Source organism: Gouania willdenowi, chromosome 17 (assembly GCF_900634775.1).
Source record: "Gouania willdenowi chromosome 17, fGouWil2.1, whole genome shotgun sequence".
Lineage (NCBI taxonomy): Eukaryota > Metazoa > Chordata > Actinopteri > Blenniiformes > Gobiesocidae > Gouania > Gouania willdenowi.
In genome coordinates, this window is record NC_041060.1 from 8,116,939 (window position 1) to 8,141,815 (window position 24,877).

General features: G+C 39.3%; 1 protein-coding gene and 1 pseudogene across 3 annotated transcripts in view; one reads left to right on the forward strand and one right to left on the reverse strand.

Moving 5' to 3' along the window:
- The window catches only part of rasal2 (RAS protein activator like 2), a 106,920-nt gene that overhangs the window by 54,755 nt on the left and 27,288 nt on the right, over nt 1–24,877 (reverse strand). The gene's annotated exons all lie outside the window — the stretch shown is intronic.
- On the forward strand, nt 19,602–19,709 carry LOC114479896 (uncharacterized; annotated as a pseudogene).

Genomic DNA, 24,877 nt, shown 5'->3' on the forward strand with positions numbered 1-24,877 from the left:
AATGAAAAATAAATTAAGATAAGGGATCTTAGAGTAAAGAAAATGGTAATAAAGTTGAACATCCATTAAAAAAATAATTCTGGCAACAAATAGAAGAGAGCACAAATTATTTTTAGTCATGGGAGATGTTGATAAAAATCAACCTTAAAGAGATCCTCCACTGTTTTTACAAATGTGACCTTTGAAATGTACTTATTAGAAGATCTATGTCTAATAAAACACATTATTTTTAGCACCATATTAATTTTATTAACTTTTAAATTTGGGACTACCTTACCGTTTCAGAGCCTGTATTCCACCATCTTTGGTAAACAAAAGAGGTTTACATCCGAATCTTTAACTTTTCCTGATTATTTTTAGCAAACGTGTCAAACTCACGGCCCTGGGACCAAATCCGGCCCTTTAGAGCATCCAATTCAGCCTGCAGCAGAAAGCAAAAAAAAGTCAGAGAAACAACAAATCCTTGTGTAATTTACCAACTACAGTAATTCAGTTGTAAATATCTCAGTAGACGCAGACTTCATGCCTCACTCTTGCGATGGAGATCAGTGATCACCAAAGCGATTTTCTTTTTGCTATCCACACATTGTTGTTATTGTCAGCCAAAAAACTGCACATAACAGTAAAACACATGACTATTTAATTGGCTATTGTGATTGTGAGTCCGTCTCAGTGCTTCAGGCTGTGTGTTTATCACATCAGCAGCAAGAGTCATTCAGCTGCTTCAAACACTCACTGGAGTGTTAAGCTGCTAAGTCACTTCCTTCTCCTCCTCACCTGTATTAACTACGGGAATAGTGCATTTAAGGTGATAATCATTTGTTTTGTCCAACCGCTGAGTCCCATTGTGTCAAACACGTCAGATCAAGTCAAAGGCGATATAACGGATACTAAAAATGGAACTGCTCCCTGGGTTCTACAGCGTTGCTGCCCACTGCTCCTCAGGGAGAGGTTAAATGTAAAGAACACATTTTGAGTACAGTATGTAGCTTTACATATATGACAATAAAGTATAATGTATATTCTATATTTAACCGTAGTGTTTGTTTTAGCTGTGAGTAGTTTGAGAGGGAGGAGCTCACATTCTTATAGGTTAGTAGGAGCCAGGATTGGCAGGAGGAGGAGTTTCCACTAGGTGACGTCAAGTAGCAAGAAAAATCCAACTCGCCCGTTTGGAGCTGACTTTTTACAAAATGTGGAATAACAAGGGAGGGAGGAAACGGAACTTTTTCAACTATAGCCCTCTGAATGAGGCTAAAAGGATGTACAGTATATCACTGTAGCAAAACCATTATAAAGTGATTTTTTTACGATACCGCCAATACCTTTTGAGCAACCATAAGCAGCAAAAACTGGGATTTTGACATAAAAAAAAGCTGCTATATGATCTAAAAAACAGGCTGAATGCTTCATTCCACTAGGAAACAATGGGATGTTTACAGTCAGTGGGGCCGTGTGACATCATCAATCACATGATTTCCAGATGGTGGAACACAGGGTCTAAAAGTAGTCCCATTTTTAAAAGTAAATAAAATAAATATGGTGCAAAATAATGTGTTTTGTTAGGCATAGATCTTCTAATAAGTACATTTTAAAGGTTCCCTTTAAATAAATAAATCTCTAAATAAAATAAAGAAACAAACAGCCCATTTAAGAAGGTAATTTAAAGAACTACTATTGGCTAAAATGGAACTCCAGAGTCTAGGTTAATGACACGGAAGCTCTGACAACATCTTCATTAGCGTGCCCTACAAACACGGCTCGGTGATGAACGAGGGCCACGTGAAGCAGCCGACTGAAGGCTAGGACGCGGCGTTTGTCCGGAAAGCAGCTGAGCATCCACAATTTCCAGCGGCCTATTTCTGGCTGCATACTAAATCATCCACGTCAAAGCTCGTGCTCAGAAGAAGCCCCCTAGAGATGTGGAGAGAGTCACACCTGCTCCTGCTTAGAGCCGCTGAGTGAAAGAGCAGCAGCCAAACAGCAGGAAAAAAAGACTAATTGGACAGTCTTTGGTTCTCTCTTTAGGCCCAGGACAAAAAAAAAGACATGGCCTTGGCTAATTAGCTATTCCCAGGGTGGCTGAAGCCAATGAGACATGTGGATGCTTTCAGTAACAGGACAAAGACAGGAACAGTTCATCAAGTGGCACGCCAACGGCTGCTGTTCTTACATAACTCTTTATACCTGCCTGAATTGCTTCTGCCTTTAAACATGCCATCCCACAACTCATAGGAGGAGGACAACTTCTCAAAACAACATGACACACTGAGTTTAGGACAATGAATTTACAAACAAAGATGATTAGAACAAAATGCTGTAAAACTTTCAACTTTTTACAAAAGTTTGGCCACTTAAGCCCTAAAGTGACTGTTAAAAAGATATAGTGTAGGCCTCATAAATCAATGAATGAAAAAATAATTTGGTTGAAAAAAAGTTCTAAAAGGTTGACAATACCGCTCACTGTAAACAGAAGTTTTGCACATTGCATTATGGGATGTGGAGTCCCTTATGGCCCGTTTCCACTGGCGGTATCGGCTCTACTCTCTTTTTGCAAGTTTCCACTGGAAAAAAGTATCTCCTCCGTGGTCCCTGTTCCTGCTTTTTTAGTACATCTGTCGTTGAGGTTCCAAAAAAAGCAGCTCTGGTCTGAAAATGTGACGTAGGCACAAAGCAGACTCTGATTGGGTCTGAGAATCATCACAGCGTAGAGTCATCAACTCACGCACAGATAGGAAGCATTTGGCAACCACTGATTGTTGTTGGCGATCTTGTGAGGATGGCAGTAAAAAAAGTGCAATCCGTGGACTCTGGCAGTTTCACGTGCCAGGTTTGTGCTCAATGAAAACGCTCCAGAAAAACAGTATTGGGTCCTGAAAGTGATTTTTCCGTACAAAAACAATCACCGCAAATTTCATGAATCGCATTGCATCCCCCGCATTCACTTATTTGCATTTCCTCCTCCCATGCTTCCCCTGGGAGATCCGCTCTCCCTTTTATTCCCCCTTATCGATGGCCCTGTCTCCACATGACTGTCCTTCAATGTTTTTACTTCATTCTTACCGTGAGTTTTTGTGTTTCTTCGCAAGAAAAGGAGGACAGTGATTGGCTTGACACCATTTTTGCTGTAGTTTGTTCTTTTTACTTCCCAGTGATATCACCTCACTCCACGAGATATTCCATTTCGGCCAGATGCAGATCTTACCGTTTTAGCCCCAAAATAAACATCCATCATTGTTTTGCTGCAACTTTCAGTCCATGGCCGAGTTTTGGGAGCAAACACAAAGAAATCAAAATAAAAACGTCTACAGGACTCTGGATCCCCAAATGCAATGCGCAAAACTTTTATGATAATGTCAATAAGAGGGTGTTTACAATGGAGATCAAAACCAAATTTGGAACAGCAATTTCAATCTTTTTGCTGCAAATCATCTTTGATTTATTGATCTATGAGGGCTACTCAAAGTCTTCATCGTATCAAAAATGATCGTCTACACCAGTTTTAACCTAAAAAAATATTAGTATTATTACAATGAAAGGCATATCTTCACACTCAAACTGGGTAAATAGAAAATATATCTTGTAATAATATTGTTGAAAGCATTTATCACAAATGAATTCGCTGCTTTGAAAAGCCAAACATATCATCACCTAATATCGTTTGTTTTTTTTACAGATATATGAAGGATATAAATGCAAAAAGTAAAAGTAAAACAGACAGCAGAGCAGAAGTAACGAGTACTTTTTATAACTAACTATTTTATGAGAGATTTGTGTCAAGATCAATGACACTAATTAGAAATGATGTGATGATTCCATAATCATTATCTTCTACCTGCTTTCGTGGGTGGGCATCATAGAGTTTGGTCAGTTTCCTGTTTTTTTCAGTGCTTTGACTGTGAGTGAGTTGAATCAAAGTCAGGCGGCGGCGGCCCACAGGAAGTCCTCCACACTGACTCCCAGCCCGGACAGATTACATTTCTATATTTATCTGTGCAGTCAGATGATCTCCACTGCCAGAAACAACCAGCCTATAGCAGGATGTTTCCACGGAGTAAAAAGTTGTTTTGTGCAAACAATAGTGTTGAAAATACACAGTGACCTTCCAGACTCAGACTGTTCTCATTGCAAGAGAATTTGATTCTATTCACTTCAAAATGACTACTTTCAGAAACTTTTTGTATATTGTGAGTAATTTGTGTGAACAGGTGCTGACCTGCTTCACAAATGAAGGGAATTTCAAAATGCTAAAACTCCCTTGAATCCCTAAATTATTGCATAAAGCCTTTCACCAGCAATTCAAAGCTAGAACTTCAAAGCCGTTACATGTTTCCATGTGTCCAAACATGCTTTGATACGTTTCCCAAGGAGTTCCTACCTACAGCTCACTGGAGTTTCCGTGATTTGGGATTTTGATGCACCTGCAGGGGTCAAATCTGGTGCGTGCGCGTGTGTGTGTGCATACGGGCATGTTCATGTCTCAGCCTCAGGTGCTAAGGAAGGAAGGACGGGTGTTGATCTGAAGAGAAATTTTACTCTGGCCAATCCTTCCCTGGGAATGTCTGAGAGCTGGGACACACAACCACCTGTTCACCTAACACACAAAAACACACACACATTTACATGCGCACATACACATCCACACACTTGGAAAAAATGCCTGGCATGTTTTTGAAACCTGACGTTCCAACCGCGTTCCCGCTGTTGTTTATGTTTACATAAGCCATGTTAGGACACATAACACACACACACACACGTTAATAATCACAACTCATACTGACAAAAAGAGCAGAACTGCACACCTCTAGGCCATCAGCAATCTGTTACATTTTCCATTCAGGATTATTTCACACTGAAGATTCTGTATAAGAGGGAAGCAGCAGCTGCAGCCGCCATTAAACCTATCACCAGCATCAAATATTAATGATCAACTGCCACTTGCATATTTATTAGTGACACAAGGTGAACTTGTTTGAAATAAAACAAGTTCATTGCTTCTTGTACATTGTGCATAGAGTTGCAAACTCCCTGAAAAACAAAGCCCATCTTGTAAGGAGAGGCGGATATACAGTATATATTTTAATTTGCAATATTTAAAGAAAGGGCTGTTTTTGTTTCCAAATGCCAGATAAATTAATCAAAAAGTGCATCCAAGAACCTCTGTTGTAGTAGAAATATACAGTATAATAATAGTATAATAGTAAGCAGCTATTTTCTATATTGACAGTGATATAGTAATTTAAAGTGCACTTCCGACAGGTTCTGAAGGGAAAACCCTGATATTTCAATATGTAGATTAATGAAAATACTTTCTTAATCCTATTTACTTTGAGCAGTCTGTTTGAATTTTCTATGAAGTAAATCCACCAGAAAACTGTGCAGTGAGCCTGAGATGATTACCATAAAATTAAATTTACTGTTGTTAACACAAATATTTTTATAGCCTACGATGCATCCTATATCAGTTAATCAAAGGACACAGTTTTAGGTTTAAAATATAGGAAAAGTTGTAGATTTTAAAAGACAGCTGGAAACACTATAGGTTTACATCTGTTCCTTCATATCTATTTTTAGAGCTTGAAAGGCAATTCGCTAATTTATTTCAGCTAGCTCTCAAACACATTTGGTTGGTCAAATATTGTAAAAGAAATGCATTAACAGATGCTGGTGTACCTAACTCAACTATTATATCAGTAATGCAAAGCATTAGACAATAAAGCAGCAGAATCAGAAACCTGGGTTGGACACGTCATTGTAAAAAGCGACAGGAACAGAAGTATTCATCATTTATTTAACTACAAGGCACATTGTGCGAGGGGTACTTATGTAATTGTGGAGCAAATACATGTATAATTTATTGGATTTTGCTATTTTAAAATGCGAGAAGAAGAGTAATAGCTTAGCAATAATTAACCTGATTAAGATATTTTAAGACAAAACCTGACGTATATTCAGAGAATGCATGATGAACGTCAGACATTTCAGTTTTGTTGATAAATTATTATTTTGAAAGCCTTGTGTCACAGAAGCATATCCTGACCTACTCAGAACAGGAGGCAGGACAGAAACACACTCACATTTCTAAAAATAATACAACTAGTAACACTTAATAATAAGGTGCTTGTACAAAGGCCTTATTCATTTCTTATTAACATTAAGCAGGCTATATACATTTTATTTTCATTAAGGTGTGAATAAAAAAGCTTCATAAATGTATGTTTTTCCTATTAATATCTATTTCAAGTGTAATTATATGTTAATAAGCCTCCTAATAAAGAGTTATTACAACATTTGATTACTTATCAAAATTAAAGAAAAAATTATTATCATTATTAATACTTGGGTAATGATAGTAGTGGTTTATAAAGGCTAATAAATAATTTTATTGTGCACTTACAGTTAACAATAACGCTTCTCTGCAGCTACTGGATCTTTATTTTTGGAATTAATAAAGTCATTATTATGCACCTATTAACAGTTAACTATGCTGGGAAACATATCTTATTAAGAATTGAGTATAAAATATAATAAATCATTAATACCAGTTAACCATTCATAATAAAATGTACAAATGAGACGTAAACTTAAATGAGCTTTTTTCATGTGACCTACAAATGTTTCGCTGTCACGTTGGCGTGAACAGGTTTAAAGCAGTTCTTGAAAAGTTAAAGTACACACACACGGACACACAGAGGCTGCTTTGTCACAGAGCCTGTATAGACCTTCTGCCCAGGTCACCATAGCAACTGGTAAACAAAGCAGCTGTCGCCCAATCAAAGCACTCCAACATCACTTCACCGCTTTATCAAGATGGGACCATTGAACAGGAAGACTGGAGGGTTGGAAGAGTGAAGTCATGGAGAGAACAGGGGAGGGTGGGCCCACCGTGACCCACGCTGCACACACGTTTGTGTGCGTGTGCATTTTTTAAATACATGTACACACTATCAATCACAACAGATTTTTTTTTTTTTTTTATAGAAGCTTTAAGTTAATTAATAACATAATTTAAAAACACTGAAATTGTTAGATCTGCTGATTGGCCGCATTGAATAACTTTGAAATCTCTTCCAACTATTCAGGCAGTCATTGCATCATTAATGTTTTTGGTGTATTTTTTTTTTTTTCATTAACTTATTTTTTAAAATTATGATTGATTTTGAGTATTTTTACTGTTTTGTGAATTTTATCAAATGTAATATTACCAGCAGACTTGTAAATATGTCTATATCCATCCTTTAAATTTATTATTATCATTATTATCATTTATTATTGTTATAGTGTTTCTGGTTTGTTTTTTGTGTATTTGTCCACCAACTGAAATTCCTTGTATTGTTTTTAAAATTGGCGATTAAAAGTTTTCCGATTCAGATTTTCTCCTATTTTGTTGTTATTTTGCATGTCACAACCGCATAACTTTTTTGTTTTTTTTTTGTGATTTCTGTGTTTTTGTTCTGTATATTTTTCTGTCATTTAGGTAGAGCTGCTCAATTAATTGAAATTCGATTACAATTTTGATTATTACACCGAAAAAAAAATTGTATTTATTTATTTACATATGTTTTATTCGCTAAATAAAACAAATCCACTATTTTGGACATCTACAAATAATAAAGCTTGGCGCACACACGTTATTGATACTAACTTTGAGTTGTTTATTCCACGCACATGCAAGCTCCTCCCCTCCGCCCCGCCCCTCTCAAAGCTAAAGCTAGCCTGCAGGCTAACAAAAGGAAAGTTGTTGCTAGTGGTCTTGAAACATGGCAGGAGAAACACAGCAAAACAAGTGGCAAGTCAAATTCTCTTATATTGTAAGACATTGGGTTTGATGATGAAGACCTAGAGCAAAGACATCACGTGCAAAAAGTGTTTTGTTTTGTGCAAAAGTGTGAACATACTTGATTTTAGAGTTTGAAGGATTCTATTTATGTTTAAAGAATATATTTTTTGTTTTTTGTACAAAAAATAAATACATTTTTGGTTGACAAATAATCGTTTGAATAATCGTGATTTCAATTATGACTAAAATAATCGTGATTATAATTTTTTCTATAATCGAGCAGCCCTACATTTAGGTATTGTTGCTGTTTTGTGCATTCTTTGGTGTTTTTGTTGTGGTTGTAACTGTTGGAGCATGTATCTGTATGTTAAGTCTTTGAGAGGTTGGACAAAACAACAGACCTGCTTATGCTCAACAATAATAAAATAAATCACCTTGACATCTTGACAGAGAGAAAAAAAAGAAGCTGTAAATAGACAGAACAGCTGATGGACACACATTCAAAGGATGGCATTGAGCCACCACGCAAACCTTCACATGAACAAATAGGTGAGAAGGATGTCATTGTGTGCATAATACGACCCCATTCTGCCACTTCAAAATCTTAAGGCAAGGACAAGCTGTGCAAGACCAAAAAATACACAAGCAGCAACATGGTAAACATGAGTTAAAACTAATAATATGCTGCTTTAAAACTGTAACAATATTATAATTTATGTAATAAGAATAAGAGCCATTAGACAACTGTTCTCTAAATGTGAATTTGGTTAAAATTAGTATTAAAGTTAAAACTATGTTCCTTTTTCTGTTACATGCATTTCCAAAAGTGAAACAAACACTTCCAAAAACCTAAATGAGGAACAACCACGAGACGCAATTTTCTAATTTTTTCTTTTGCATAATGTTACATCCTCCATTGCTTTCACATTCGAGTCAGGGATAGTGTTGCCAAATATCATTTACAAAATGATTAAGGTGGGTGAAGCTCATAGTGTTGGGGAAAAGAAAAATGCAATGCAAAGACGACTGTCACATTGGCTACATTTATAGAGCTTTAATTCCCCTTTAATGATTAAAAAAGAAAAAAAAGAAAACTGAAATCCTCTTTAAAACAATTAAAAATAACCCAATTCTGAATGTAAATGTCCATTCTGAATTAAACTTAAATCTGTAGTAAGTGGCTGGTTTATTTTAATTCAAAATTAAATAATTCCTCGGTCTTGTAAACGTTCATTCCGCTTTAAATTAATTCCAGTCGAAATTAATAATGGCATATAAACGTGTTTCCATGTAAACCCCAATTCGGAATCACTATTTCCATGTAAACATGAAGCAGAATACTTTAATACCGAATTAAGAAATATCATAACCGCGGCCACAATCAGAAAGACCATCCTTCTTGGTCTTCTATTCTTATCGACATACACCGCTGTATATCGTTTATTTTTTCACATTTGAAGAAAAAAAAATGTTGAAGATTTGTGTGGAAAAGGCTCTTGAAGAATAAAAAACAAAGAGGCAATTGTTGCGGCTGACACATAAACCCAGAGGAGCAGCGTGAGGTGTGAGTGAGGTGTGAAACGGGCTCAGGAGGAGCTTTTGTCTGACAGAGGAAATTACAGCAATTAACAGACTGGAGGCCAACAGGAAAACGGTGTATCAGGCTCTGAAAGAAAAAAGAATAGCTGTGAAGTCCCGTTTCTCTTCAGCTTCCTCTCTGTAGATTCCAGCTGGTAAACGGTTTGTCAATAGTCAATATTTTGTCTGCTTCAAGTCTTCAACACTGGTGAGCAATCTCATATTGAACTGCTGTTAATTGGGCACACATAATGATTTTTTCTTTGCACAACACACATAACGACTCAGTTCCACTACCGATCTTCCTCCAAACCAGAAATCACACGTGATTAAACTAGGTCCAACAACTAATGCTGCGTTCCAAGCAACTCGGAACTCGGGATTTTCTGACCTCCTACTTGGAAAAGTGACTTGAACGCCACCTGAAGTCAGAGCTCCTACTCGGTAAAGTCAGAAGAAAAATCGAATATTATAGTGTTCAGCCATGTTTTTCATATTTCAACACGTGGCTGAAATCGGTTGAACTCAAGAGATCGAAATTTTCAACTTCCGAATATGCTACAACGTAGCATTACGTATTTCTCAAACAACTCACTTCTTGATTGTATACATTCCGTTCCACGTCACAAATCACGTGGTCATGAGTCGTAGGCTTTTACTCGGGAGTTTTGGTCATAAATATTGAGCAAGTTTAATATTTACAATCATTTTCCCCGACCCGATGATCGGGACAAATTCACTCTTAGCACACATCAGACCACTGGATTTTACAAGACAATCTGATAAAACACAAGATATTTTTGGCATTTAAAAATACTAACTCTGGGTATTACAGGGTAGAATACGTACATTTCCTGTGTAACTGATGAATTATTCAGTTTTTTTTTCGTCTACTTTTTTTTTGTTATTCTTTAAGTAAAAAAAAAATAACAAAAAGAGTAGAATGGACATTGGAAAATGATCAGCGTCTATGTTTTTCAAAGCACAGTACAGTATGGTACTAAGAGTGCGATATTTCACCGCACGATTATTGTATTGATCCAAAAAGTGTCCAAATTGATTTTTTCAATCATGTTTGTTTTTTTTTTTTTTTAATGAAATAAAATCCATTTAATTGTGCTAACATAACACATAGCACGTAAACGCCTGGTCACTAGGTGTTAGTGAACCACATCAGATCTTTTTAAACTACCCACTGCTCAATGCATTTTAGCTTGGAAGTTGATTGTACATTATTTTCATAAAACATACTGGGCACTTTTATCAATGTATGCGGTTACTTTTTTTTTTTAAGAATGTAAGAACTTAACAGAACCAGAATCTGATGTAGAAGCAAAAGTGAAACTATTTTGAAAAATGTAATTTGACAGTTTGATAAACATACCACTTGTTTTTGATATTGGTACATGAATTACAGTTAGCTACCATTACCTTATTCTCAAAAGTTTAAAAAACATTAAATAAATTGTATTTCATACCATACCAGGTCAAATTTGTAAGTATTGATATTGCGATGTATATCGTATTGTTTTGTATAAGGATATATCGTATGGTGACATGCAAATGGTATCGTCAGATTTATGGAAATGCACAGCCCTATATGGTACAGTTTTATAACTATATAAAATAAGTGAGAATAGTTGCACAGCTATCATTAGGTACCGGTAGCTAGCTTTGAAAAAGTGGCGTATGATGCTCTCTGACAGCAAGTCCTCCTTGTTGAGAATAAATCAGTGTCGGCAGACGAATCTCTTCCTGTCGCAGCTGATAGTGAGCGAAGGCTGAAGCTGTGCTCTGATAAGCAGCGAGGCTCTCTGGAGGGGCCAGATACAGCTCTCAGCTCAGCCGTACGGAAACGTCAACGCTATTCTGGTAACAGCTCCAAACACCACTTAAAGGGACACTTCGGGACAAATGTTATCTCTGATCCAGGTCATCTTCTGACATTTAAACTTTGGGGATTTGAAAGATGGTTGTTTATCTCGTGGCTTAAAAGCAAATACAAATAAAGCCTTTTTTTAAGAGCTGTGTAATCATCGTCGCAAATGGTTTATTCATTTATGCAACTATGACCCCAAACAAGTTTGATCAGGTCAGGGAATTGATTGCAGACAATTAGAGGATGCTTTGGGCAGTGAGCCTTAGTAAGGAAAGTTGATTTAATGACTTCTACAGAAATAATAAGATGATGCAATGTTAAAATTATACAACACATAACTGCATTCCACTGAATGTAAATGACCCAAAACCTTTAATTAAAAGTAATTTCTGCCACACAGAGCGACTAAGATGTAATTCCATGTACTTGACAATTTTGCAGGAAGTCATGTTTTCGTCCATTGTTGTTCCTTCTTGTCCACAGCAGCAGTTCTTTGTTGCTCTGCCTGAGGCGACAGCGACTGTTTAATATTTAAGCATGCTGACTTTAGCAGGACTCTTCTTCTGCATTTGCATCTGCAAAGTGGATTCCCTCACCAAATGTCAATCACTTAGTTGGCTTTCATGGAGGTGGGGGTTGGTCCTCAGGGGGTCAAAGGTGAGCGACAGTGTCAGCTCCTATCAGACTGATGTGCAGCAGCAGCAGAGGAGACATGGGGGCTCCACAGGACTGGTGCAGGTGTGATATTTGTTGTGTTTCCACAAAAGAACAGAAGAGAGAGCACAGAAGAAGAAGCTCTGCTAGGACTGATAACATTCAGAATGTTCCTTTATTGTGACTTTCCTTCCTGTGCACCATCATAAGATGTATTGACTTAACCATTTATTTAGTTTTTCTGCTGGAGCCAGTAACATCAAATAACATCTTATAACATCGATGTTACTGCCTACAAAGCAAAATATGCACTCCTGGTTTATTTGTTTACTTTAGATTAAAAGAAAAATCCAATTCAAATAAAACTTGTATGTGTTGGAGAACCATGAGATCTAAATTTAAATAACCCAAAATGTCTAAAACTCACATCTATAAAATCAAGGTTCAAGGTTTTTTTTCATTGCCATTTTCATGTCTCCATAAAAACTAAATTTGTTACTAGGGGCCAGCAGTATACAAGAAGATAAAATAAATATTAACGGAAATATAGTGCTGTATAAACATAATACAAAAGAAAAAAATTATTAACAAGTACTCTAAAGATAGGAGTACAGGTACCAAGGAGGATGTTTGCAGCATCAGAGTTTAGGCTTATTGTTCATCAGTCTTAAATGTGTCCCAATTATTCTAAAAATATATTATTATTATCTTTTTAACATGCTGTGTATGCATTGTATATTTTCATATAATTAATAGTAACTAAGTTTTGTCTTTTTTTCCTGTAATCTAGTTACTTGCTTATTTGTTTACTTCTTATATGGATTACCTAATTTGGTTTTATAGTTATCATTATCACAATTATTAATATTATTGTAAAAAGAGGGCTAAAATAATACAAATCAAGTGTCAACTTCAACAAATCTAGTAATTTGAGAGCATCAGTAAAGACAGCCAATTACTGTAGCACTGTTTGCACTCATACTAAACTACCAAATATCTCTATAATCCTGCTGTAGTGACAAAAATGATGGACAACAATATTCTTCAAGTTCCCACTGCTGTTCTGAAAGGAGAATGAGCTCAGGAATTTTATTGTGAAGGACTAATTTACATTACAAAAGAAAGCCAGTTACATTCTTGCTATTCTATGCTTGTAAGAACTCCAGACTTTTACCCAAAAGTCTCATCCAGGAGGAAGCGTTTTCATTTCTGCTCTGTGTCCACACAAATGTAGCATTAGAAGCCCTGAAATGTTTTTGTGTTAATGGTTTCCATTATCAAAAAATCTAAACACTCCACTTCATCACAACAGTGCAGAAGATTCGATGATAACAATGATGAACAGCAACTATACACAAGCATTACATCAGTAGGGCTAGAAGCAATACCTCATGATGCTATTCCCAATAACTTTTGCAAATCAACAAATCACCAAAACAATAATGAATATTTGATTTTCAAGCTACAAAACATATCCTATTCTGTCCTGAATAATACCATGTTCAATTCTATAGAAGATACTATATTTTAGGAGTATGTATTGTCATGAATCTGACAATACGATTCTCGATGTGCATGTCACGATATGATATATCCTGATACTAAACATCAGTCTCTGTAAAGCCTGAGAGAAAAATAAAAGAAACTTAAGAGGAGAAAATGCTATTCGTCAATGACATTCATACAGTTAGTTGCTTAACTACTTCAAAGACACTTATCTATTTACTCCAAAGGTTTAATTATCTATTTACTGGTGCAGTAAATCAATAAAAGAACCTATCTTCTGTAAATAAAGGTCCCGAAGGCATGACGGTCTGAATGTGTAGAAACCCCCCCCCAATAAGCAAGTGATCAAAGTACTGTAATAATAATTATAAGCTCACAGAAGTGCATCACACACACAGACATAAACACACAAAGGCATTTGATTCAGCATGCAGCAGCATTCACAGCCTCACTGAGCCTTAAACACACACACACCTTTGATTAGCAGCAAATGCCCTGAACCACCACATCAACAACTTGTTCAATCACAAACATACAGATGAGTCCATTAGCGCGCATGTGTGCGTGTGTATTTTAGTTACTCAGCGTGAGCTCTGCCTGCTGGAAACTTTCACACAGCTTCTCTGTTTACAGAAGTTTTCGGTTCATGCCGTTTACAGAAAACCACACAGCGTGAACAAATCCAGCACTGTGTACCACATGCTGCACCAGCACTACTACCACTGATTGGCCGCTTCAACGCAGACACAACACTAACTGAAGGAAAGAACTCATAAAAACTTTATTGGTATTGAAGCTACTTTTACCCAAAAAAACAAAGTTAAAACAAGAAAAATTGTGTTTTTTTCAGATTGGTCCACAGTTACATAAAACAACGAGCTTTATAAACATAACCTGCATGAGATTATAGCTGTGTAGACAGTATATACTCAATGAGTGTATACTGTCTACTATATACTATAAGTATGATTAGGATAATGACGTTCCCACTGACGTATACTTCCAAGTTTCCCAAGATGCATTTTGAACCAACAACGACAAAACCCGGAAGCACACTGGGGCTAAATATTTCTGTTGATTCGCCAACTTTGAAAGTTCTGAAAACATTTTAAGCGAGAAAGTGACCAAGTGGAATTTGATCCATAAAACTCGCGGAAACACATTTAATTCCGACATTTCGGAGACCCGCCATTGTGCTACTGCCATTGTGTGTTAACTTCAAAACAAGAGCCTTATTTACAAAAGTGTTAAAAAAAAAATTAATGGAAGAAGACAAGAAGAGATGCTTTTGTTTTGAAAAGGGGATGTTTGAATTTTAGCTTGAGGCCGGTCCCAGGACGATTTTACGTTCTGCTCGCAATGCATCATGGGGCGGTTGAGTATGACTAGTGTGCTCACCATACGTACTTAAAAAATGTCCCCATATAGTACCATATATATCAGAGTAGTCCTTGCATATCTTTCCATACTATCTAATGTGAACGCACTACATACTCATTTTGACGTCAGACTTAGTATGACTAGTACGTTAGTGTACCATTTCAAACACAGCCAATGCTTCACAAGTAGATCCAGAGCTGCATCAACCACACATGAGAATTGTTAACTTATCATTTGCATATTTTCCTCTCCAGCCCCAAAAGCATTGTGGGAACTCTCTATTCAAGGCATTAAAATAAACAATTATATTGCATTCACAACTCATATGCTACTTTTTCCACCTCTCTGATCAGATAGTATCACCATTAAACAGCGCAACCACAGAAACATGAAAATGATGTGTTTTTCAATCCTTCATCAGAACAACATTCCTCCTCTCCTTTCGCTGTAATTTCCCAAGGATAAACGCTCCGCTGACTGTATCACACCAGGGCTGACATTGAGTGACATAACATACATCATCACTGCTTCCAAGATGATGGATGTGAACACATTAACTACAAAGATGTAGACATCAATCACAAAGATCAGCAGCTGAATGCCAGAAAGAAGTGGAGAAGATTCATGATTCACCATGATATCAATATGATTGAATCGGAGTGGATAGTTTGCCAGCACTTCACTTTCCTCACCAATCAATGCAAACCAAATGAGCCTCAGGGTTAGAGAGAAGCAATGGGAGAAACGTTTCAATAGTGGAACCCATAGAATAAAAAAGCAGCCACAGTATTGAACACTAACCTCAGTACTTTATCGTGTCTGCACATTAGATATTTACTATGCATTTTCCAGTCAATGCAAAAGTGCATCCTCATAAAATTTAATGGTGGCATGAGTGAGTAAAAAGGGCAGCCACGGTAAAGAAAGCCTGGAGCCTTTGTGTTTAATATGACATTAAGAAAACAGCACTAGTCTGTCTGTATCTGAAGCACAAAGTGGTTTGGTTTGCCTAAGTACAACATAACAATGTTTATTGGAAAGAAAAGTCATATAAAGCCTGCCTTTTTGGAGAGGTTGTTACTGCACTTCTTTCTTTGGAGCTGGATGTAAACTGGGAATAATCCCAACAAGACCATTACAGTGGTTCTCAACCTTTTTCAGGCCCGACCCCCAAAATAAAGGTTCCAGAGACCGGGGACCCTTACTGCACCTGAAAGTGGTTGAACACAGACATGAACATTGAAGAACAGTTATGTGGAGACAGGGCCATCTATAAGGGGGAATAAGGGGGAATAAGGGGGAGAGATTTTTGGGGTCCATCCATAAAGTCAGCAACATGATGGTCCATTGTTCTATGAATCTGTGATAACCACATTTATTTATTTATCTGAATATTATCCACTCTTATACAGGAAGTTTATCATTATTTGTGCCATATATAGTCATCTCAAAGATGTAAATAATTGTTTTAATCGGAAATAAAATGGGTTAAAAGTGACAAAAAATGGTGGAAAAAGTGGTAAAAAGGGTTCAAAGTGTCAATATTGCTTTAAAAGTGGCAGGAATGGGGAGAGCTGGGGTTGGGTTAATGTAATTTAAAAAGGACGAAGAATTAGTATAAATTGGAAAATACAATAATGGGCATGAAAAATCGTGAATATGGTTATATTGGCAAAAAAAAACCCAACATGAAATATGGTGAAAAGAGGTTAAAACAAGTTAAAATAATGAGTCAACACAAGCAACATTAAGCAGTGAAAGTGGTGGAAAGGGTTTATAAATGCTGAAAACATCTTGAAAATGGAAAAAAAATTTGCAGAAAAGGCATTGAAATTTGATAAAGTGGCAAAAAATTAGAAGTAATGAAGCAAAATGCATTAAAAGAAGCAAACATATGGCAAGAAAAACGTGATGAAAATAGGTTAAAATATGGCAAGTTTGGTGTAGTTGCAAAAAAAGGGTACAAATGAGCAAAAATGTGGTCAAATTGTTCCGAAAACATTCTTAGTTGCTTGAAGGCATCTGGCGACCCCCTCCCAGTGTCTCGCGACCCCAAGTTTGAGAACCCCTGGACTAATAAACACATGACCGTGTTCTGTGGGTTGGCACCTGACGAGATCAAAAAAGCTCTTTTATAAGGGGGACCTGGCCTGGAGGGCAGCAGCACAGTTACAAGAGGAAAAAACTGTAGAAAATTGATACAATTCACAACAATAAAACTAAATAAAATAAAACAAATCACACTACGTTTAGGAAATTTAAACACCTAAAGTTAAACATCTTTAGGCTGTATACAAAACCACATTGGATTGATCTTTAATTTAAATGACAGCAGATTTAAGTATATTAGTAAATATATAGTACATGCTAAGTCAGCTGTTAACTTCTTCGAATGGTCAGTTCTCTGTTATTCCCTTAACTATTTTTATTTATGAGAAGGAGGTGAAAAATCTAGAGTAAATTTCACGTGGATTAGTGTTTAAAAATATGAAGTCCAAAGAGCCTTTATTATCAGTGAAACAAGCCATCATTGAACTGTAAAATAGAGACACACCCATCACAGCAATAGTAAAAGGTTAACCTAATCCACTGTGTGATATTTAGGTATTAATTAACCAAGCAGATTAGGTTATCGGACCATAAAGATGTGGTGCTGAATCTACGTATATTTTTTCATACAAGCGATTCTACTTAAAAGATGTTGGTCCACTTCTATTTCATTAGATGAAAAACAGGACAGATGTTGGAAAGCTAGAGGAGCCAGTCAGTGAAGCTGACAACATCATGCAGTGGTACCGGGTTCTGCATGAAAACACACATTTATTACCAACTGGTTGAAAATATTTCATGTGCACACTATGTGACGTTTGAGTGGAAAACGCAATTAGCATAACTTAACCTTCAAACCAGCTGCTTGACCGAGCGTTACACAGTGAATGAATGTAAATATGTGAAGAAACTGGAGGCTGATTTTGAGTTCCCAATCAGCAGCAGCAACATGAGAAAAAACAAGAAGGGTAGGAAGACAAAAAGGTGGCCTTTAGTTTAAGACTAACACACAATCGTTCAGTTACTGTACAAACAAACAGTTTTTCAGAATTAAATAAAACTACAAATCTGTGCCATAGCACAAAATATACAACTGTTAGTTCCAACCAAGTCATTTGATTGGACAAGAGACATTCCAAATATAGAGTAAAAACTAGGGATGCACCGATACGAAAGTTCATGTGCGAAACCAAAAATTGAAAATGGGAAAACCAAGGCCACAAACCAAAAAGCCGAAAGAAATTATTTTGCAAATTGTGAATCCAATTGCACTTATGGCTCTGAATGTGTACTAACCTCACTAAAATTAAAACATTGTGATTGTATAAACTAATAATAATGCTTCAAAGGATAAATCAATGTGTGTATAGCACTGACATTTCAACAATCCACAATAATTTTTTTTTTTTTTTTTTTTTACTTGATCCCACTCATATCAAACTATATTGTACAGGCCTATGACTGACTGGGCTGCTGAAAGAGAGTCAAATGAAATATGTTCTCTCATTAAAAAGACAAAGTGCATTGAAGTTCTTCAAATTCAGCTGCTTCGGCCCTTTTTCGGTGCTAAAATTTAGAATTTAGGTGCATCATTAGTAACAGCAGCACTGGGATATTATCAGCCTGCTGTACAGGCGTTCTAATAACAGTTAGTCCACTTTCAGTTAGGAAATGTTTGTGTTGCATAGGAGGGATGTAATTTACCATTGATGAGTACTATACGTTGCCTATATTCATTCACTCACACAAAACACTCAGCCATCTTACTCATGGAATGGAATATTGAGTCTATGTAATTAAAAACTCTTATCTCCCATTAGTCTTTTATAGTCTCAGGAAAATAAAAGCTCTAAATAAAGGATTGACAGAGCTTGGGTAAAACCTCCTACCCAACTCATTTCCATCATCTTCATCTCCAGCTTTGCTTCTTCTAACTCTGCTGATTCTGTGAGACAGTGATGTGAGGAGTCTGCTGATGAAGGATTCTCTCCGTCCACGCTCAAGCTCAGTCCCTTCATTGCAATGGGCTTTCCTTTGCTGGCTGCTGTTACTACCTGGTTCAGACCAGGAGCGAAGGCATGGGAGTCGTCTTTGTGGATAGCAGGTTCTATCAGTCCGATTTAGGAGGAAACGTGTGCTGGACTTGTTTCGGTCCAATGGCTCACTACTATGAGCCCTGCAGCAGATCTTCTTGTGATAGAACCAATCGTACGATGCCTGATGGGAACCCTGGACAGAAGTCTTCAGGCTCTCAGGAGTTGCTCTAGTCACACTCATGGTTTAGCAGTCTCTGGCTTCCTCCAGGCATTGGCAGAAGAAGAACAGATGGTGGCCTCCAACGTACAAAGCACAGCTGTTAATTTACAGCTGTGTTCCCTCAGGAACATTCTAGAGCTGATGGCAGCTTTCTGTTGTGTTAAACCTCCATGGCTGATACAATGTAGAGACCTTATTTAGGTTTGCAGCTTCCTTCTTACCACGCACACAGACAATACTTCCTGTCAGAGGAGAACCAATCACATTTTGGAAACGGTGAACTGGCAGACTGTGGTTTCCTGTATGAATAAGCTTCAAAAGAAAAGTACATTCATTTAAATAGCAAGTCAACTATTGTGAGTGCCAGCCAAATCAATACACAAACTTAGAATACACTTTGGTTTGGGCAAACTATAGATTTATTGGACAGTCTCACACAGAAATACTGAATTTTACAAAGTATGGCAGAGAAACCTGCGACCTTCGGCTTAGCTTATGAGCTACACCGAAGAATGATAGATTTGTGGTCATACCAGCCTGTTAGTGCCCGATCTCGGAAGCTAAGCAGGTCTGGGCCTGGTTAGTAGTTGGATGGGAGACCACTGAGAATTCCAGGTGCCACAGTGGGGGACAGTCGCTCCAGTGGCATCTGTCATTGTGTTCTTGTGAATGTAGTGTGTGAGTGATTGTTGGTGGTGGTGGGAGGGACCGATGGCACACTATGGCAGCCTTGCTTCCGTCAGTCTGCCCCTGTGGCTACTATAGTAGCTTACCACCAGCGTGAAAAAATAATGCCTTAATTCTGTAAAGCACTTTGAGTGTAAATGATAAAGCGCTATATAAAATCCAATGCATTATTAAATTATTATTATTTCACATATAATGAAAATCTATCATATAGAAAACACTATCTACCTATAAAAGCAAGGGAGGGATGTGTGTGTGTGGAGCAAATATCTCCCCGACGCGTTGCGAGTTCGACCTGAAACTCGGTCAACGGGTTCCAAATACCCAGAGTGTGTGTATCTGTTATTTTGGAGTAATTTGGTCATTTCAAAATGTTTATTTTAATTTTATTTTACTTCTGGACGGCCCCGAAATGAAACCTATTCAACTTTTGACCTCAGGGTGTGAGGTGGCGCTAGCGCACCATCTTCACTGCACAGCTCAAGAGTAAGAGCAAGAGTCACGTGCGCGGCCAGAGCCAATCGCTGCGCACACAGCTAAGCAGCTAGAGAAGAAGATAGTTTAGACCGAGACACGGAGCTCTGCTCTCTGAATAAATCGAAACCGTCAGCCACTGGTGAGTCTTTTAGAGACACGTTTCCCAACCCATTCAATTCTCCATCTGGAAAACTGCGGATTCTCTGTGGTGCCGTGCATGGAAGCTAAGCTCTGACCACTCGATTCAAAGGTAAAAAATTATTTTTGTTTTTTAAAAAAAGACAGCCGAATTGTAGATAATACTTTAATTTACTTACTCACTCATGTAGTTTGGAGCTTTATGTTTTGTTTTGCGCAGTTTTATTTCTTTTCTGATTGGCGCTACAATGTCTATGGAGTTTTGTTATCAGCATCTCAAACATTCAAGGGAACACACAAGGTATTTATTTATTTGATGCGCGTTCACGGAGTCGGATGTAGACACACACACGGCTGATGCGCTTGCGCGGAGTAGATGGATGTAGACACACGGAGGAGATGGATGTAGACACACATGGAGGAGATGGATGTAGACACAGACACAGTATTTATATTAAAAACATCCTAAATGAGTAAAATAAAACAAAAAACTAAACAATAATAATACAAAAATGACTCTAGAATAACACTACAATGGCAACAAAAAACAATAATTATACAAAAAATGCACAAAAACACAACAGAAAGATTAAAAAATACACGACTCCAAAAAATATACTTTACAGAAAAAGACCGTCGTGAGACAGATTAGTTTTACCCTACTGATGATGTGTTGTTGCCATAGTAATACAACAAACAAAAAAATATAAAAGTGAGTAAAAAACCAACAACAAACACGTTTATCATGCACATGTCCCATAGAACTAAACCAGGAAAATTGCACCCACATTTTGCACCCACAATTATACCCCTTATGCTCCCACATGAATGCATACTTCCGACGGGCACTGTACTAGTAATAATATTATTATTATTATAATAATAATAATTTCAGTCGATTCACTTGGTACAACACATATAGTATGGGATATCACGCCCCCGCGTGGCCTACTGAAGAAAACCTCTAATCACGCCTTTAAGGCAGATGATCTGTGCTGACGTAAGTGAGGCTCCGCCTGCCTCATAAATACGCTGTCATCACAGTCATCCTTCAGTTCTTACGCTCTTCACCTCGCTAAGAACACCTCTACCGAGTGGAGCTAACAAGCTGCTGCTAGTTAGCTCTGTCTGTGCCTTGGCTACTGCCTAATTAGAATTAGTTTAACTGCCCCTGTTGGTGTTAACAGCTGCTGTTACTGCCCGCGGAGCGCTAATTCTATTAACAAGCTTCGGTGTATCAAAATGAGCACGAATGCTAAAGCAAGGACGAAGTCTTCTGTTCGCCCCTGTCCTCAGGGGTGCGGCTTCCCTTACACGATAAGGACCAGCATGGAAGCATGTCCCGTCTGCCTGGGGATAGTCCATGCCAGGAGAGCGTTGACGCAGCCCGAGTCCTGTGCGTTTTGTCGCCAGCTTCGGCGTTCAACCTTGGAAAGGCGGGTCGCTTTCGTGGAGAAGGTTCTGGGAAAAGCTGCGGTCGCACGGCACGACCCTCTCTTATTCGAGTCTAGGGACCCGGCTTCGTCCGAGTCTGATGATGAGGAACCTATGGTCGAAGTCCCCGCTACTAGCTGGGCTGACCACATGGAGTACGTGCACGGGTTGGCCGAGGTCGAGCCGGAGTTCTCCGGGGGCTTTAACCTGCCTCTGATAGGACTAGACGCCGACCGTGAGGACGATGACGTACTGGACATCGGTCTGGACGTTCATGGTTTGTCGGAGGATGAGCTAGATGCGTTGTCGCCTGGGGAATGTGCAGCCGCTACTGCGCCGGTTAACCAGGACGACATCTTTCTACTCTCTGTGCCGCTGTGCAGCTGAGAGACTGGAAGTGGAGTGGACCTCTCCTCCCCCGGTTCAAAAATCGTCACGGTTTGCGGGACTTTTTCTCCCTCCCGAGCCTAGGGCGGTTGAGAATAGCCTGCCAATGTTCCCGGATTTTATCTCGGAGTTGACATCAACATCGAACAAACCACTGTCTACCCGTGTCACGGTGCCCGGCTATGGACAGTTTTTGGATTTGGATGAAGCGGAAAAGGCTGGCTTAGTCAACCCTCCACCTATGGAGCCTTCTCTGGCTGTGTATCTGGCACCTTCTCACAACCATGGCGTGAGCGGCCCCACATCGCTTCCTTCCAAGCACTGTAGATTTTCCTCCTCGCAGCTGGATAAAATCTACAGAGCGCAGGCAGGCACCGCTCGTGCACTGAGCTCTGTCACCATGCTGCAGACCTATCAGGCTATGCGGCTGGCTGAGCTCAGTTCGCTGCTTCCCCCCGACAGCTCTCTGGCTCCTCTCCTTAACAAGGTAAGGATCGCCACGGATTATATCCTCCGGGTGTCCCGCTGTGCAGCGCTCTCCCTCGGCAGAGGAATGGCGTCTACCGTGGTGTCACAGAGACACCTGTGGCTGACTCTATCAGATGTTCCAGAGAGAGACCGGGCCGTTTATTTGGACGAGCCGGTATCTCCCATGGGTTTGTTCGGGCATTCTCTTGACGCCACTCAGGCACGCTTTGAGTTAGGGAAGAAACAAGCTGAAGCCCTGCGCAGCATCATTCCCAGGCGTGACGCTAAACCCAAACAATCTGCAGGTGCACGCAGGCCTGCAGCGCCACCCCCGCCGCCCTACAATCAGAATCAGAATCAGAATCAGAAATGTTTTATTTGCCATGTACAGTTTTGAGGACAGTACAAGGAATTTGACTTGGTGGTTGGTGCACAAAACAAGCTACAAAAAGAAATAAAAGAAATAAAAACAAAAACAACAAAGAACAACCCAGCAACAATAATAATAATAATAATGATAAATATAAAGGATGAGGGATAAATAAAGGATAGATAGAGAATAAAGGATAAATAGGATAAATATAAATATAAATATATATATACAGTGCAGCAGGTATCAAGCTGGTGGAGGTGGTGATCGGGTGGGGGGGGGGGGGGGGGTGGGGGGGGTTCAGTGGGTGACTTGGGGTGTGTTCATGTGGATGGTGGCAGAGGGAAAGAAGCTGTTTTTGTGTCTGGAGGTTCTGGTCCTGATGGACCGAAACCTCCTACCAGAAGGGAGAGATTGAAACAGATTATGACCGGGGTGGGAGGGGTCGGCCACAATCTTTCCTGCACGCCTCAAAATCCTGGAGGCGTACAGGTCCTGGAGGGAGGGCAGATTGCAGCCGATGACCTTCTCTGCAGAGTGGATGATACGCTGCAGTCTGGCCTTGTCCTTGGCCGTAGCTGCAGCGTACCAGATGGTGATGGAGGAGCAGAGGATGGACTGGATGATGGAGCTGTAGAAGTTCACCATCATCTTTGTTGGCAGACTGAACTTCTTCAGCTGCCGCAAAAAGTACATCCTCTGCTGAGCTTTTTTGATAAGGGAGCTGATGTTCAGCTCTACACCGCCGTCAGGTTCTGGACAACCGGGGAAGGTGCAGCCTTCATGCTCCACACCACTCGGCCTGGAGCAAATGTCCGCCGCAGGGCTTCCAAAAGGGCCCAGCGCATAGGCGGAAGAAGCCACACACCTCGTAGCAGTGGGACTGAGTGGAGAGGGACTTCAGCAGCAGGGAGACGCTGCTATCCCTATTTTGTTGCCGCCAAAAAGGCGCCGGCCAAGTTCTGTTTAGGGGCCCAATCCCAAAAAGCATTGTTCTCTCCTAACACAGTCTCCCAAGCACAAACCCCCCATGCACACAAATGCACATCTGTTACCTCTGTTTATAAACCCCAGTTTGGGTGTGTTGAATGTTTCTCAGGTAACTGTAACATTTTGCAATGTTCGTCACTTTCTCGGCGCCCCTTTAAAGGTTCACTCTGTGCCTACTGCAAATATGCCCATGTGGCACTCAATAAAAAGTGCATTTTGTATAAAAAAACAAAACAAACTCCAACTCATATGAACCTGGTCGGTCAGGTGAGGCCGCTGCCCCCCAGCACGCTAGAGGGCAGCAGCACTCCACTCACAGTGCTACAGGTCAGTCCGCTCGCTTCCCACCTTCCCAGGTGGTGCGCATGCACACTCACCCCTTGGGTAGAGAGGACCGTTGCTATGGGCTACTGGTTACAGTTCCGGGTCAGACCTCCACGCTTCACTTCTGTAATAAACACAGTGGTAAAGAAAGAGGCTGCAGCGGTAATGAGGGAGGAAATACACACGCTTTTGAGCAAGAAAGCGGTTAGAGTGGTGCCCGCTTCGGAGATGAAAAGTGGTTGGTACAGCCGTTATTTCATTATTCCGAAGAAAGGGAGGGACTCAGTCCTATATTAGACAGATCTGTCTCTTGTTCTGTCTCATATCCGAGCACTGGGCTTTTCAGTGAACATGAAAAAGAGCTCGCTGACCCCGAGTCAGCAGTTTTCTTTCCTCGGTCTGGAGATATGCTCTTTAACCGGCCGAGCGCGTCTGTCGGAGGGCAGGGTGGCCGCGTTTCACCGCTGCCTCGCTCATTTTCAACTGGGACGCAAACTACGTTTCCGATTGGTCCTGCAGC